The sequence below is a fragment of the Lissotriton helveticus genome, chromosome 5_1 (genome assembly GCF_964261635.1).
Source record: "Lissotriton helveticus chromosome 5_1, aLisHel1.1, whole genome shotgun sequence".
In the NCBI taxonomy this organism is placed as follows: Eukaryota; Metazoa; Chordata; class Amphibia; order Caudata; family Salamandridae; genus Lissotriton; species Lissotriton helveticus.
In genome coordinates, this window is record NC_136065.1 from 1,677,837,843 (window position 1) to 1,677,853,055 (window position 15,213).

Genomic DNA, 15,213 nt, shown 5'->3' on the forward strand with positions numbered 1-15,213 from the left:
TGTGCGCCTCATATTTGAGCGGCCTGTTCCCACCGGTGTGCCGTGAATATGTGACATTACAACGCAAACAATTACAGCACATGTTTTTACAACGTGTTTTTTACACCACAACTACCATTACAGTGCATGATTTTACAACGCATGCCATTACAACGCATTTTTAAAAACTACCATTGCAACGCATTCCATTACAACGCATACCATTATAATGCATACCATTACAATGCATAATACTTTTAGGGCAACAGTAGGGTAAGTATTGGATAGTGTAGGGGTTAAAATTACTATTCTCATTCCAGTGAGTGCAACAGTAGGATAAGTGTGGGGTAGTGTAGGGGTAAAAATTACTATTCCCACTCCAGTGAGTGCAACAGGAGGGAAAGTGTTGGACAGTGTAGGGGTAAAAATGACTATTCCCATCTACCCCAAAGCCCATACCCACCCTAAAACTAACTTACTTCCCTTAAAATGCTTTGTAATGGCATGTGTTGTAATTGTATGCGTTGTAATGACATGCATTGTAATGGCATGCTTTGCAATGGCATGCAGTGTAATGGCATGCGATGTAAGGACAGTTGCGTTGTAACAGTTGCGTTGTAAAAGCAGTCCACTGTATTGACAGCGTTGTAATGGATGTTTCCCATGCACCTTTGGGCTCCGTGGGTTTGGGAGGGGCCCCTCCTGGTTTCACACAGTTGGCTCCACCCCCCCAGCACCAGTTGGGCCCCTAGACTGGCGTCAGAGAAAGTCAAGGTGGTACGACCAGCGACCACCCAGATCCATCCATGGATTCAAGGGGCCCAACTGGCTCTGTGTCTACTGGTGTGGAACCAATAGGGGCCCCTCCTGAACCTGTGGGCCTGAAGGAATGCCATCCCCATTCTGATCCCTGACTCCAACATGGATCTGGAGGGGCATGGTTTGATGTCCACTGAAGCCCTGCCTTCTAGGCCAGAGCCTAAGCCCTATTCCTATGGACTAGGACTCGGGTGGATTGGGAGAGGTCGCTGGACCTTGAAGAATACCAGCCCTTGAAAACCAATATGGAATGGTGCGAGGACTCTGCAGAGAACAGTGGACTGGCCACTTCTCCAGCTACTGACATGCTTTCTCTGCCCACTGTGGCTATAGAGGAGGGAGCGTCATATGTAATGGTGCTGAGAAGAGCGACTGAGGTCTTGGACCTTAGCCTAACCTCAGTGGCAGTCTAGACAAACATCTTGACAGAGGTGCTTCAGTCAGGAGTGACCCTCTCAAACCTCCTTCTCCCATTTAATGAAGTCCTCCACCCTGGGGGACCTCAATTTCCTTAAATAACACCCTACCCGGGAGAGTGAATTCCCTATTGCAAAAGGAAATGACAGAGTGCACACCAATTTCCAAATGTTGTCAAAAAATTCTTTAGTATCCATTTGTAAGCGTGCTGGCCCGGTATCGTGGACTGCCCATGCCACGTGTATAGAATACGTCACTGAAAGTATGGGGCGTGGTGACACCCCACTCCAGTCACACAGCTTTCCATTGTGCATAACGAATATGCCGCAAATTATTCCAATTCAGCCAAAGTTTTTAATTTCAATTTCATCAACACTTTACTTAATGTTTTCCGTAATCGTCCTCTATCACATGAAAGACACTCTATGTTTCCCTTAATTCCTTAATGCTGTAGACATGTCGGTACTGGCCTTATTCTAGAGCATGGTATGGTACATAGATATTCTTCAAATGATCATTTTCATCACCCAATGCATTTCGGGCCGATTGTTGGCCCTTCGTCAGGGGTACTCTGCAATTTTAAAACATTACTGTTAGACTGCATCATAATAACTCGCATTAAGTACACAAACATATGTTGATGACTGAAGTTAAACCCGTTGGTAACGTTTTGCCCACTGAATTAAAACATGAGTAAATGCCCAGTGTTTCATCATTCTATCTTTTCTCCCTCCACCCCTTAAGTTCTAATCACTCGGGTCTCTCACAAGCTAACAATCGCTTTTGGTGAAAATGTCCCTTTAGCTACGATTTATCTAGCGAGCACATACCTTAATCCTACTGATGACGGTTTTATCTTGTGTTCAAACACCAATTCACCTCGCGTTCAAAAACCTTTCTAATCGTTTCTCTCCCTCTCTCGATTTTAATCACCTGTAACATGTCCCCGCCCATCAGTACTCAACCAATGAAAACCGGCTGTTCCATCAAACTACGAAACCCATAGTCCACTGCAACTGGAAGTTAGAAATACCAGCTACGCATTCCTAAGAATAATTATCAACCTGTTGTACTCATTATATCCTCTCCTATTTATATATCCCACTGTACATTTACATATTGAAACTTTAAATTCACCACCCATAGATGTCATTTTTCAAAGTTACTGTAAACGCGTCTTTGCTTGTATCTCAGTCTCTTAAAGTTCTATGCATAGATCACTAACGTTACTTGAAATAGCCATAAATCCGGCAAATGCTAGTCCATTATTATGTCCCAAAAATAGCAGTTCACAATTTTACATTCGGAAAAAGCTGTTAAATAGGCCAACATGTGACGATCGTAGAAGGGCCAACAATGGGCCCGAAATGCATTGGGTGATGAAAATGATCATTTGAAGAATATCTATGTACCATACCATGCTCTAGAATAAGGCCAGTACAGGCATGTCTACAGCATTAAGGAATTAAGGGAAACATAGAGTGTCTTTCATGTGACAGGACGATTACGGAAAACATTAAATAAAGTGTTGATGAAATTGACATTAAAAACTTTGGCTCAATTGGAATAATTTGCGGCATATTCGTTATGCACAATGGAAAGCTGTGCGACTGGAGAGGGGTGTCACCACGCCCCATACTTTCAATGATGCATTCCCCCAGTAGATAGGAATCCAAGAAGCTGGTCACCTTAGGCTAGAAGATGTTTTCTTCCCCCAGCCTGGCATTGTGGTCCTTGAACACTGCATGCCTTTTGGGCTTTCACTCTCATGCTCTATGGAATTCGGTTCCTGAGGAGGTCTGGACCATACTTCCCAAGCTGCTGCTGACGGGAGAGATACAGCCAAGTTCAGGATCCGATGTGGACTGGATACCACTGACTCATTGGGCAGACCTGGGAAACTGGATGGAAGCATTGAACTTGCAGGATGCATACTTCCACATTCCTGTCCTGCATGCCCACATGCGTTACCTGCGGTACACAATGGCCCACGAGCACTTTCAGTTTGCTGTGCTCCCTGCTGGCCTTACCAGCGCCCCACGGTTATTCCCTAAGTTGATGACGGTGGTTGCATCTCATCTAAGTAGATCAAGGGTGCCAGTCTTCCCCTATCTCGATGACTGGCTGTTAAAGGCAGGCTCTCCCCACACTGTCGTCTCTCACCTCCAGACTACAGTGGACCTCTTGCATTCACAAGGGTACACTATCAACATGCTGTAGTCACACCTGACTTCCTCTCAGACCCTCCGTTTCATTGGATTTTGTCTTGACATGGTGCAGTTTCCCGTCTATCCTCCCGAATGATGAATTCAGGATATTGAAGCTATGATACCAAGGCTTCAGCCACTATCCTGGATTTTGGTGAGTCTGACTCTGAGTCTGCTGGTACTTGTGGCCTCGTGCATCCTACTGGTGACACATGCCTGCTAGCATATGCGGACTCCACAGTGGTACCTGAAGGTCCTGTGGGTGTAGCACCAGGGAATCTCTCCAATATGATCCAGAACTAGGAGGGAACTGCAAAAGATCTTCAGTGGTGGTTAATGAGCTGAGACTGGATCAGCAGCAGACCTCTCTCCCTACCCCAAACCAAATCTCACAGTGGTGACAGATATGTCACTCCTGGGAAGGGGGCAGCCATATGGGAGAAGTGGAGATCAGAGGAATCTGGTCTCCTCTGAAATCCGAACTTCATATCAACCTTCTGGAGAGAAGATGAGTATGTCGTCTATATAAGACAGCAAGGATATTCTACAAACCACAGGATTCCACTAGATTTAGAGCACCTAAGTCAGGGTAGGGTTTGTAACCAGCTAATATTGGCCCAGTAGCCTCCTCATTACTGAGAAGACCCATTTGACTGGCCCAGGGACATGGGGAAGGGCTCCATTAAACCACGTCTGGTATTCCCAGAACTTTAGAGGAATTCCAAGGGGTGTAAAAGGTTTTTATGCTGCAGGTGCCTGGGCAACAGTGTATTTATGAAAAGTATTAGCGTTAGCGTCAACAGCAGGAAGGGTGACCAATGAGTAAAAGACTTCAAAGCGGAACACTGTATCCACTTAGCCTACAAAAATTACAGGGGCTCCAACATTAGGGACACCATGTTGTTGTGAATGTGCATAAACCACTGGTCGGCAGTTGACCGCAATAGGTTGCGCCATAAGTAATTTATAACAGATTCAAAGTGAAGCACAAACTGGGTGAAACTTTTTAATATTCAAGCTTGAAAAGCCAACAGAACTAGGTATTCCCTAAAAACTGTGGAGGACTAATCCCCAACACCACGGATGTCTCTGATAAAAGGTGCAAGGGCATTGTGTAAGGGCGGGCAGCATACTCTGCTCCACCAGCGGAGTTTGCAGAGTGTTACTAACTCCACACTCCACTGGGAACGCAGAGTTGATGCAAAACTCCGACTCCATGGTGTAGCAAAGTACGCTGCCCAACCCCAGCGCCCCAAAAAATAAAACTCACTTACCGCTCTCTGGTGGTGTCTGCGGGCTGTCCTCCAGCTTGCCGTGGTGTCCCTCCGCCTTGCCGCCGCTTCCTCTTTGCAGGCACTGCAAACCCCTACATTTTACATTAGTTTACGTTTCGTGTGTACTGCACTTACGTAGGGGGTTGCGATTGGCAATGATGAGGATGGCGGCGGCAAGGAGTAGAGACACCACAGCCATGTGGAGGACGGCCACCGGAGAGCAGGTGAGTGTTTTTTTTATCTTTATTTTAATTGTAGGTGGGACAGTGGTGGAGCGGAGCGGAGTACCATTGATTTTTTTTTAACCCCCTGGAACTCCGCAGAATGCCACTCCGCCCAGGGTAGTATTGTGGAAAAGCACAAATAAATACCAGACCCAAACATTGGTGGCACCATGTTGCAGGGATTCTGCTTAGGAACAGAACTATGCTTGAGACCATAGAACCTCAGTATGTAGGTACTGAGTCACCATACTACCTTAGTATCAATGAGCCAGAGTCTGACTAGCTATAGTGCCTCACTTTCCCTCCTAACCTTCCCAGAGAAACAAGTGAATCGGCATCCCAGAACACAACACTCCGGACCCTCTCAGGGATTGCAGTAACATGACACACCCTTTCGCTCTCTAACTCGTTTTTGTCCTTAATAAAATAAACATGAAACAAGAAGGAAGTTTGAAATATTTATTTAAAGTATCTTGTTCTAAGATGCAGTATTTGCGCTGGAATTAGAAAACAAATGCATAATACAAATATCGTTAGCATGGTTAATAAACCATATACCATAAAAAGACTTATCATGTTAGCCTAAACCCCTTACCCCCTTCCTACTGAAGCTAAATGACTATATATAAAACAATTCTGGAATTAGAGGCGGACCCTGTACCTTAGCATACATAGATGGATGCTCTACATCTCAGCTGACACAGCAATCTTGATTCAGGACATTTGCTCTCAGTCTGTGTTTTTAGAACTCCTCCCCTAGGTAATATGACAAGATATGTTTGCTCACAAACAGCAACTGCATTCTCATGAAATATCTATGTGCTAGTGCCAGACCAGAGAGAATAACAAGAGGCATTGTTGTTTGACTTTGTCCATGGTGTTCAGACTAAATACCAGAGAAGAGCAGAACATGAAAATATATGCAGGTTCTGTATGAATATACAATGTGGCACAAAAGTGATCATATTTATACAGTAACGTTTGCAAAGAGAAATGCGTCTGGCAACGTGCACTATTAGGCTAATATGTAGAGAACAATAATGGGCCTAGCAGGAAACACACAAGAGGTTGAATAGAGGAGGAAGATAGTAGAAGCTTTTCAGCAAGGGATTTTGAATTTGGGTCAAGTGGTAGAAAGGGATCAGGGGCTGGAATGGTGTAAGAAGAAGTGGGCCAGCTGTGTCAAAATCACTGATGTCAAAAAAGGCCCTACAAGAGATAGAATCACACTTTGTGGCAGACATGTCACAAAGCATGTCACCCAGGATGTCAATATCTTGTGCCAGTTCTTGACTGACAACCTTGATTGTATACAGCAATTCTCTTTTTTCCATAAAGAGGTCTTAAAAATACCCAATGCTCCCCCTGACACCAGTCATTGCAGGATGCAAGCAATGGGAAGGGGTACCTTGGTGTTTTCAGACTGGGTGCCGGTTTGGTACCGGGGGTATGAGTGAGGATGGTGCTGGTACTAGTGATGGTGGTGGCCACAGAAGAAGATGTTGACTCTGATGTGTAATCTGTCACCACCCGGGGCTGGGCAGAGCCAGAGGCCTCAGAGGTAGGTGGAAATATGGTGTCCTGCCAAGTCTCCTCACCATCATTTCCACTGGGTCCTTCTGTGTCAGCCATTGCATCTTCCAGCTCCCAGTGACCCTCCTGCCCTTCCCTCGAAGTGTGACCAGCGTCTCGCTTGTTTGCTCTGGAACAAGCTGAAAGCAGACATATTGCACACATGAGTAGCACAGTACAGAGTGCATTGACAAAATATACACAGCAAATATGGTCTCCATTTTTTCAATGAATGTCAACATTCTAAAGGAAGGGCACCCAATGTAACATCACAAAGGATCTAGGGCTAGATGTAGGTAATTGTAATTTACCGATTCGAAAATACCGAATTTTACCGATTCGGTATTTTCGAATCGGTAAATGCAATGTAGATAAAAAGTCGGTAAAAATACAGAATCGTTAAGATTCGGTATTTACCGAATCGGTATTTACCGATTCGGTAATTGCCCTTTATTCCTTTGTGCCTGGAGGCCCATAGGAATGAATGTCAATTACCGAATCGGTAAACCGAATCGGTAAATACCGATTCGGTAAAATAGGGAAAGAGTCAAGGGTGGCAGGGTGTCACTTTGACACCCTGTTGCACCCCTGAATAGTGCTGGTGTGCACATGCGGCATACATACATGCCCTAAGGGCATGTATGTCTGTCACATGGCACAGGTGTAAATGCAGATTTGCATTTACAGAGATATTCCTTATTTACCACCAACTAATAGTTGGTGGTAAGTAACGAATCCTTAAAGCACAAAAGCACTCTTTAAAGTGCTTCCTACATCTCATTTACCGATTCGGTAAATACCGAATCGGTAAATACCGATTCGTTATTTACCGAATCGGTAAATATACCACCTACATCTGTAAAGGCTATTACCGGTCGGTAACGGACGATTTCGGCCATTACCGACCGGTTATAGCCTTTCTACATCTGGCCCTTAGTTTGGTAATTGGGTGATGGGTTACTATGTCACAAACGTAATGGCTATATTGTCTTCATATTCTATAACATGTGTAAAAAGGGATACGAATACAGTTTGTGACAGAATACTTGTCCACAAAACCCTAACTTAGGGCCAAAAAATGAGAATGAACACATTTAAAGGCAAGCTAACATTCATAAAGTATGTAGACTTTAGGATGTAGGATACTCCTCATAACTGTGACATAATTTCGGTCCGCCATATTAAAAGTGCCATATGTTACAATGCACTTCTCTGACACTGTAAATGTGAGTTCTGAAAATAGACATGGGGTATTTCAGTGGAGATATTTATAATGGTCTACAACAAATTACATCTGCCTTGGAATAAAAGTAAACTGTTTCTAGGGCTGGATGTGGTATTATGCCTGAAAGTGAAGAGGCATTTAGCCCAGTGCTTAAATTGAGCGGGTGGTTCCCCAGTAATTGGCACCGGCACTTAATTGTCTAAAGTGCAACTTATGACAGCTGACACACAGCGGTCTTCTTTGTGTGATTTAGAGATAAGCGGAACAACATTTGTTTTATTGATATACATTGAAAACAACTGCTACCTGACGCCCAAGCAATTCTTATGTCTTTGGGGTCTCGACAATCTGAATTGTCATACTTGTAGCAGTGTGATGATTAGTAGTTGTGTATGTACTGTGATGGCTGTACTGACAGGGGCAACGGGTAGTGCAAGCTGCGGTGGCCTCCTGACAAGGATCCTGGCACTCATTTATTTTACAAATCAAGCACAGCTTTATCCTCTGCAGTGTCTCTGTTCAAAAGCAATCTAGTGGTAGGTGTACCGGAAAACAATCTTCAGAGGTGCAGCACACAGTGACTGCAGGTTCAACAGAAAGAGTTACTAAGAAAAAAGGAACAAATGACAGCAAGGGATAATTAACGCCACACTACCTGACTGTACATTAAGTGCAGATACAAAGGGTCACTGATGCCCACCTCCTAGGTCCACTGCCAAAGAACCCAACAATTGAAATATAGATTTACAGAGCACAGAGAGGCAACATAGACATAAATAGCACAAATGCTAGAAAACAATTCTTTCTGGAGCCTGCATTGAGGTAATACTTCTTTTTTTTTTTTTTAAGTTCAATAAGAAGTTTATTAGTCAAAAATAGGGTGTCAATACAAAATGCAAAGCAAGTTCAAGAAAGACAAGGAAATAATTAAACGGAACAATACATCAACAGCAATAATACATATCGAAAAGCAGATTCTCAATTGAAATAAAAATGATAAAATTAACCTAACTGTAGAGCAATACAGCAATAGGGAGATAAAAGGAATAATGAAGAAATAAGGAATGTTAAAGGTAATCAGGGGGGTTTGGAAACTTCTTGTTGAACAGGCAATAAATGAAATGAGCGCTTGGCACATACATCTAGGTACAATGTAATAGGGAGCCACAATTCCGTACACTTCATCGCCATGTGAGTAGGAAAAACAAAACCAGTGTCCAGTCTGTGATTGTGACAAACACTGTACCACCATGTTGTAAAGGAGATGTTCGAAAACGTTTTCCAGTTAATTGTAATCTGCTGGAATGCAACAGCTAATAACAAATCAACAATACGAGCATTGAGTGTGACACCCTCCCAACCTGAAGAGTGACTTCCCAGGAAAATGTGAGTGAAAGAGAACGGGATACAAGTGTGAAAAATTACATTAATCTGGGACCAGACCTGCTTCCAGAAATCATGAACAACATTACAGGTAAACAACATATGGAAAAGAGTAGCCTGAGGGGAAGAGCAAGACCAACAAAGGTCCAGGGTCGTGGGAAACCTTTTGTGAAGAGTAGAGGGCGTAAGAAGAAGACTATTATAGATGAAGAACAGGGATTGCGTTAGAGTCGCTGCCCTGGAGGATTTGCGAATCTTAGTCCATATCTTATTCCACAAAGATATAGGCCAAGACATGGCAAAGTCACATTCCCATTGTTCTACCTTAGACTTGGGTCGGATAGTCTCTGTGACATGAAGGTATTTGTAAATTGCAGAAGCCTTAGGTTTGGATTGTAGAAAAGAATGGAGTTGTGAAGTGGAAGTGATAGAAGAGAGAGAGGCACATGAATTAAAAAATCGGGTATAAGTTGTCATCACTGCCTCCTTGAGAAGAAGGTATTTGTGAGCAAAGGAAGTGGGTAGGCCAAAAGACTGGCAAAGTTGTGGGAACGTCAGAAAAACAGAATGCGAAAATAATTGAGATACCCAAAGTATCCCCTTTTGTCTCCAAGATTTCCAGTAAAAAGGCTTATTATTGATTAAAAGGCTCTGATTATGCCAGATGGTAGAGTTAAGAAACTCATCAACAGTAGCAGGGGGAGGTGGAGTGAAAGAGAGAAGCAGTTTGGTAGTGTACTTATGTAAGGGGGTGGTAATTGAAGGGGGTTTGCGAGAAAAGGAAATAAATTCAGCAAAAGAAAAAGGAGAAAGGGAGAGACGCTCAACCTCGACCCATAGAGGACAAGGAGCACCAGAATCTTGAAGCCAAAAAGAGGCTTGGCGCAGTAGAAACGCCTTTTGGTAGGCCGGAAAATCTGGAAAGTTAACTCCACCTTCTGATTTTGGTCGAATTAACCTGGCCAATGACATCTGAGATTTTTTGCCATTCCAAAGAAATGAAGATAACAATGCGTTAATCTTTTTGAAAAATGTGGAATGAATAGGTAATGGGATGTTAGAAATCGTATAAAGAATTATAGGAGACAACATCATCTTAATGGTGTCAAGGCGACCCCACCATGACAAATAGAGAGGATGCCATCTAGATGTCAAATCAGTTATTTTCTGGATACATTTAGACATGCAGAGAGAGATTGTATCCGATATGGACGGAGTAACATGTAAGCCTAAATATTTAATGTGCGAGGAACTCCAGGTGAAATTGGAAGCGCTAAACTCAAGTTTAAAAGTAAACTTTGTTAGGGGTAAAATCTCACATTTGTCATTATTAAGTTTATAGCCAGAGAAGGAAGAGTAAGCACGTACCTCATCTAAAAAAGCGAGTATGGATTCAGTAGGATTGGATATGAAAAGTAAAATGTCACCTAGGTATGCAGCAAGTTTGATATGAGAATGCGTTGTGCGAAAACCATGTATGTTAGGATTCTGACGGAGTTTCGAAAGGAAGGGTTCTAGAGCCAGATTAAAAAGAAACGGGGATAAAGGACAACCTTGTCGAACACCCCTGCCAAGGTCAAAGAAGAAAGAGACTAAACCGTTGGCACCGACCGCTGCACGTGGGTTGGAATAAAGGAGGGATACTAAAGAAATACATTTGGGACCAAAGCCAAACCATTTAAGGGTAGAGAAGAGATAGGTCCATTCAAATGCTTTCTCGGCATCCAATGCAATCGCTGCAATCGAATGTTGTAGACGTGAGGACTTCGACAGGACATTAAACAAAAGCCTGGTATGGTCAGTAATAAAGCGGCCCTTGATGAAGCCAGACTGCTCCGAACCCAACAAGTCGGGTAATATGAGGTCTAACCTTGCTGCAAGAGATTTGGCAAATATTTTATAGTCTATATTAACCAAAGAGATGGGCCTATAGTTCTTACAATATCTGGTGTCCTTTCCCTCCTTGGGTATAAGGCAAATATGCGCATCAGAAAAGGAACCTGAAGAGGCACCTAAGGTAGAAAATATGTCTAATAAAGAGTGCAATTTGGGTAACAAGAGTTGTGAGAAGTGAAGATAAAACTCAACCGTGAAGCCGTCTGGCCCAGGGGCTTTATCCGTCTTGAGATGTTGAAGTGCAGTGAGTAATTCCTGTTGGGATATGTCTGATTCTAAAGAAGTAAGATCAAGGGGAAAATGTTGGGGTTTGCGTATGCTGGAGAAAAAGTGTGACAGGGATTGAGGAGAAGGCTGGGTTTCTGAAGAGTACAGGGTCTTGTAGAAGAGAGAAAATTCATAGTGAATGTCAGCATCTTTGTACTTGAGAACAGAGTTGTTATCAAAAACAGATTCAATATTTAGCTTATTGTGCTTGACTTTCAAATAATTAGCCAAGATCTTTCCAGCCTTGTTTCGACCTCCATAAAATGTTGCGCTCGACTTCAATAAGTACAAGGAGGCATCATCAGTAGATTTTTTGTTAAACTGCATTTTAGCAGCAACTAGTGCAGTCAAACTATCCTGAGAATGGGAGGTGAAATAGGTGTGTTCCAATCTCTTAATTTTCTGAAGAAGATCTCCAGTAAATTTGCGAGCAGCCCTCCTTTTTTTCGCGACAAAGCCAATTACAAAGTCTCTCACCGCAGCCTTAAAAGCATCCCAGATGGTATGCTTAGGTATGGAATCAGTAACATTAATTAAAAAAAACTCACCAAAAAATTCAGTGAAGGAGGCAGTACATTTAGGATCTAGGAGAAGGGTATTGTTAAAGCGCCACCTCTTAGGCCCATCAGTTTTAGGCAATATGTCAATAGTAATTGAAGCAGGGGCATGATCTGACAAGAGTATGGGACCGATTTCAGCATTGGCGAGAGTTTGGGCTATGTTATGTGAGACAAAAAGCTAATCAATCCTTGACTGGGAATTGTGGGCAGGCGAATAAAAAGTAAACTCGGTCGTCGCCGGGTTGCAGAGGCGCCAAGCGTCAATGAGTTTATGTTGAGAAATCGCTTGGGCGAAGGGTTTATGGGATTTGTTTGGGATATAAGGAACTTTAGAGTTCCTATCAAGGAAAGGGTCGAGAGGCTGATTACAATCTCCCGCCAATATGAAATTATCTGCAACAAATTTGGAAATATGTGTGGACATCGTGCGCCAAAAAGCAGGGTCACCGCCAGTGGGGGCATAAACATTGAGCAGAGAGATTGGAACACCTCTAATGGATAAATTAACATGGGTCCATCTACCTTCAGAGTCCGATTCTTGAGATACACATGAATAAGCTAAAGATTTGCGACACAAAATTGCCACCCCATTACGTTTACCATCACCAGGAGAGTAATAAACATCACCCACCCAGCCCCTCTTTAGCTTTGCAGACTCTACATCTGAGAGATGCGTTTCTTGCAGAAACGCAAAGTCAACATTTAATTTAGCAAGGTGAGACAAAATTCTTTGTCTCTTAATTGGAGAATTAATACCTTTAACATTCCATGTGACGACTCTTAACGACATAACATGAAAAACATATTATGACAGACAAAATGAAAACATCCAAAAAAGAAGCCTGTTGAAAAAAGGAAACAAAGAAAAGAAAAAGACTTGTGGAAGAAGATGAGAAAGAACAGTATAGAGGAGTATGAGGGGATAAAAATATTAACAGACAAACTAGAAAAAATACAGAGGAGAGACATGTGAGAAGATGAAAAACAGCTAATGGAGAAGATATAACATGAGAAGAAGTGAGAAGTACAATATGAAAGAATAAAAAATGAAGAGATAGAAGAGAATAAATATGAATTGACACCTACCGAAAAGGGAAGGAAAAGGAGAGAGGAAATGAAAGGGAGAAGAGATGCAAAGATAACTACGTGGAACAAATGAAGGAAAAACATACTTACAAAGGAGAAAGGTGTGGGGATACAGTTGGGCTCAAAACCGGAAGAGTGGGGAGGGGAGGGTGGAACCACACGGAGTAGGCAAGACGTCCAGAGTCAGCGAGACGTCAAACCAGAAGACATCGCGGAGCGGGGTTCTTGATCTACGAAAACATGAGGAGGACAACAGCGAAAATTAACCATACAACGAAGGTGAGAACCGATAACTGGAACAGAAGTAAGCTAAAAATACAAAAAAAAACCATATGGAACGTATAAAACAATCCTACTAAACAGGTATCATGCACAGTAAAACAGGCATAAAAGAAGGAACAAAAAACCAGAAGAGTCAGTGAGGAAAGGAAGAAGATGGACCTGTCAGGTGCGACATGAATTCAGGAAGCTTTGAAGACGAACAGGATCCTCGTATGTTGTGGTTTTATTGTTGTGGGTGACCTTAAAAAGGCATGGGTGAAAAAGTCCATATCTTGCACCGATAGAGCGAAGATCAGCTCGCATGTCCAGGAATGCCTTGCGACAAGTTGCCGTAGCCTTAGCAAAGTCCTGCGCAAAGAACAAAAGTGAGTCTGACCAAGTAAGACGAGGAGAAGCTTTGGCTGCTGACAAAACTTTTAAGAGATCTGTATATTTCAGGAAACACATGATGACACCTCTAGGTCTTGACGTAGTAGAAGTTGAAGTCGGAGCACGACCAAGCCTGTGTGCTCGTTGAATATTAAGCACAGTACCCTCTGGCATATGCAAAAGCTTGGGGAGGAAAGATTGGAAAAAGGCAATGGAATCAGTCCCCTCACATCCCTCCACCAGGCCGTAGATACGAAGGTTGTTGCGCCTATTGCGGTTTTCAAGGTCCTCCACCTGCTTCTGAAGAGAGTGGACCTGCGATTGCAAGTGAGAGACCTTGGTGGACGAGTCCTGGAGAGAAGAAACATCCCGTTCCACTGTGGCGACTCGTACATCCATCTACGCCCAGTTGTCAGTCAGGGTTTGTAGTTTAGCATTAGTTTCTTCCATGAAAGGGCGGAGGGCCCGTATTTCATCCAGCAAAAGCTCCATAGATATTGACGTTGTGGATTTAGGTGGTGAGGGAGGATCCTTTTTTAACCTTTTGGTGGTAGCTTTCCCTGAAGAAATCACAGATGGCTCCATCTTAGGCTGTGAGTCACTGTCGAGACAAGGTTGAGAAGCCTCGTACCTAGCAAACTCAGAGAACAGTTTAGAGTTCTTAAGAAGAGTGCAACTCGAGGTCTTAGTAGCAGTGGTCGTAGATTTCTTGCCCATAGGGTACAATGACACACTAAAGGGAGCTTGTGAGTATAAGATTGGGCCCGCTATGAGGCTGTGGAAAGCGCAAAAGTCACCAGGATGCCATGAGTAATGAAGGAAAACCACATTATAATAGGCTCAATCGCAGAAGTAATATATTCAGCACCATGCCAGAAGGTACATACAACTGTACTCAAAAACCACAGGAATCCCATGCACTTCACGGCAAAAACAGCAAAAAAGCATCCAATAATAAGGCAAAGGCATTAAGCATCAAAATCCTGAGATGGAATAGCAGCCGCAGTGGTGAAAAGCTGAAGAGAGTCACAAAATAGCCGCCATTCATTATGGGAAACAGTGCCTCAGAGGTTCATGGAAGGAGGTGAGAAAAAAAAACATGAAAGGCAACACGCAGCAAAAAAGTCCCACCTTGGTGCAAGCAATTTAAGATAGAGTCATTGGAAGAGCAGGCAGGAACATTCAACTGCAGTAAATGACATTGCGCTATGCGTGAAGCGTGCTCTGAAGAATCAAAATGGCGGTCGCGGCTGTGAAGGAGCCGCGACCGGAACGCCGTCGGTGAAAAATTAAGCAAAACAGCATCAAAGGGCATCCAGAGAAGCTTCCAAGCATACCTGGGGCATTCCGCCGAGCAAAGCCTCCATTTCCGACGCTCGGGAAGCCCGTATACCGCAGATGTTTACCGGCGCCGACGAGCGCTCACACTGGAGCCGCCATACTCAACGGGCGCCAAGCCACGCCCCCCCGTAATACTTCTTTTAATAGTGAAATAGGCCTTTAGTTACTGCTGCGGCAAATGGACTGATACCGTGTCTCCCGAACTTCGCACAATGTGATAACTGAAACTAATTGACTCATTAACAGCTGATTCACTAATCAGAGTGAACACGCTATTTCTGTCACGGATCTGAAGACCCGATGTGGACACGT

At 43.4% G+C, this 15,213-nt stretch overlaps 1 long non-coding RNA gene across 1 annotated transcript in view; it reads right to left on the reverse strand.

Moving 5' to 3' along the window:
* Nucleotides 1-13,010: 13,010 nt before the first annotated feature.
* LOC144753771 (uncharacterized) overlaps nucleotides 13,011-15,213 on the reverse strand; it is a 120,240-nt gene continuing 118,037 nt past the window's right edge. The window contains exon 3 of the long non-coding RNA XR_013594521.1: nucleotides 13,011-13,139. This is a non-coding gene — a long non-coding RNA (uncharacterized LOC144753771). The remainder of the gene's footprint in view (nucleotides 13,140-15,213) is intronic.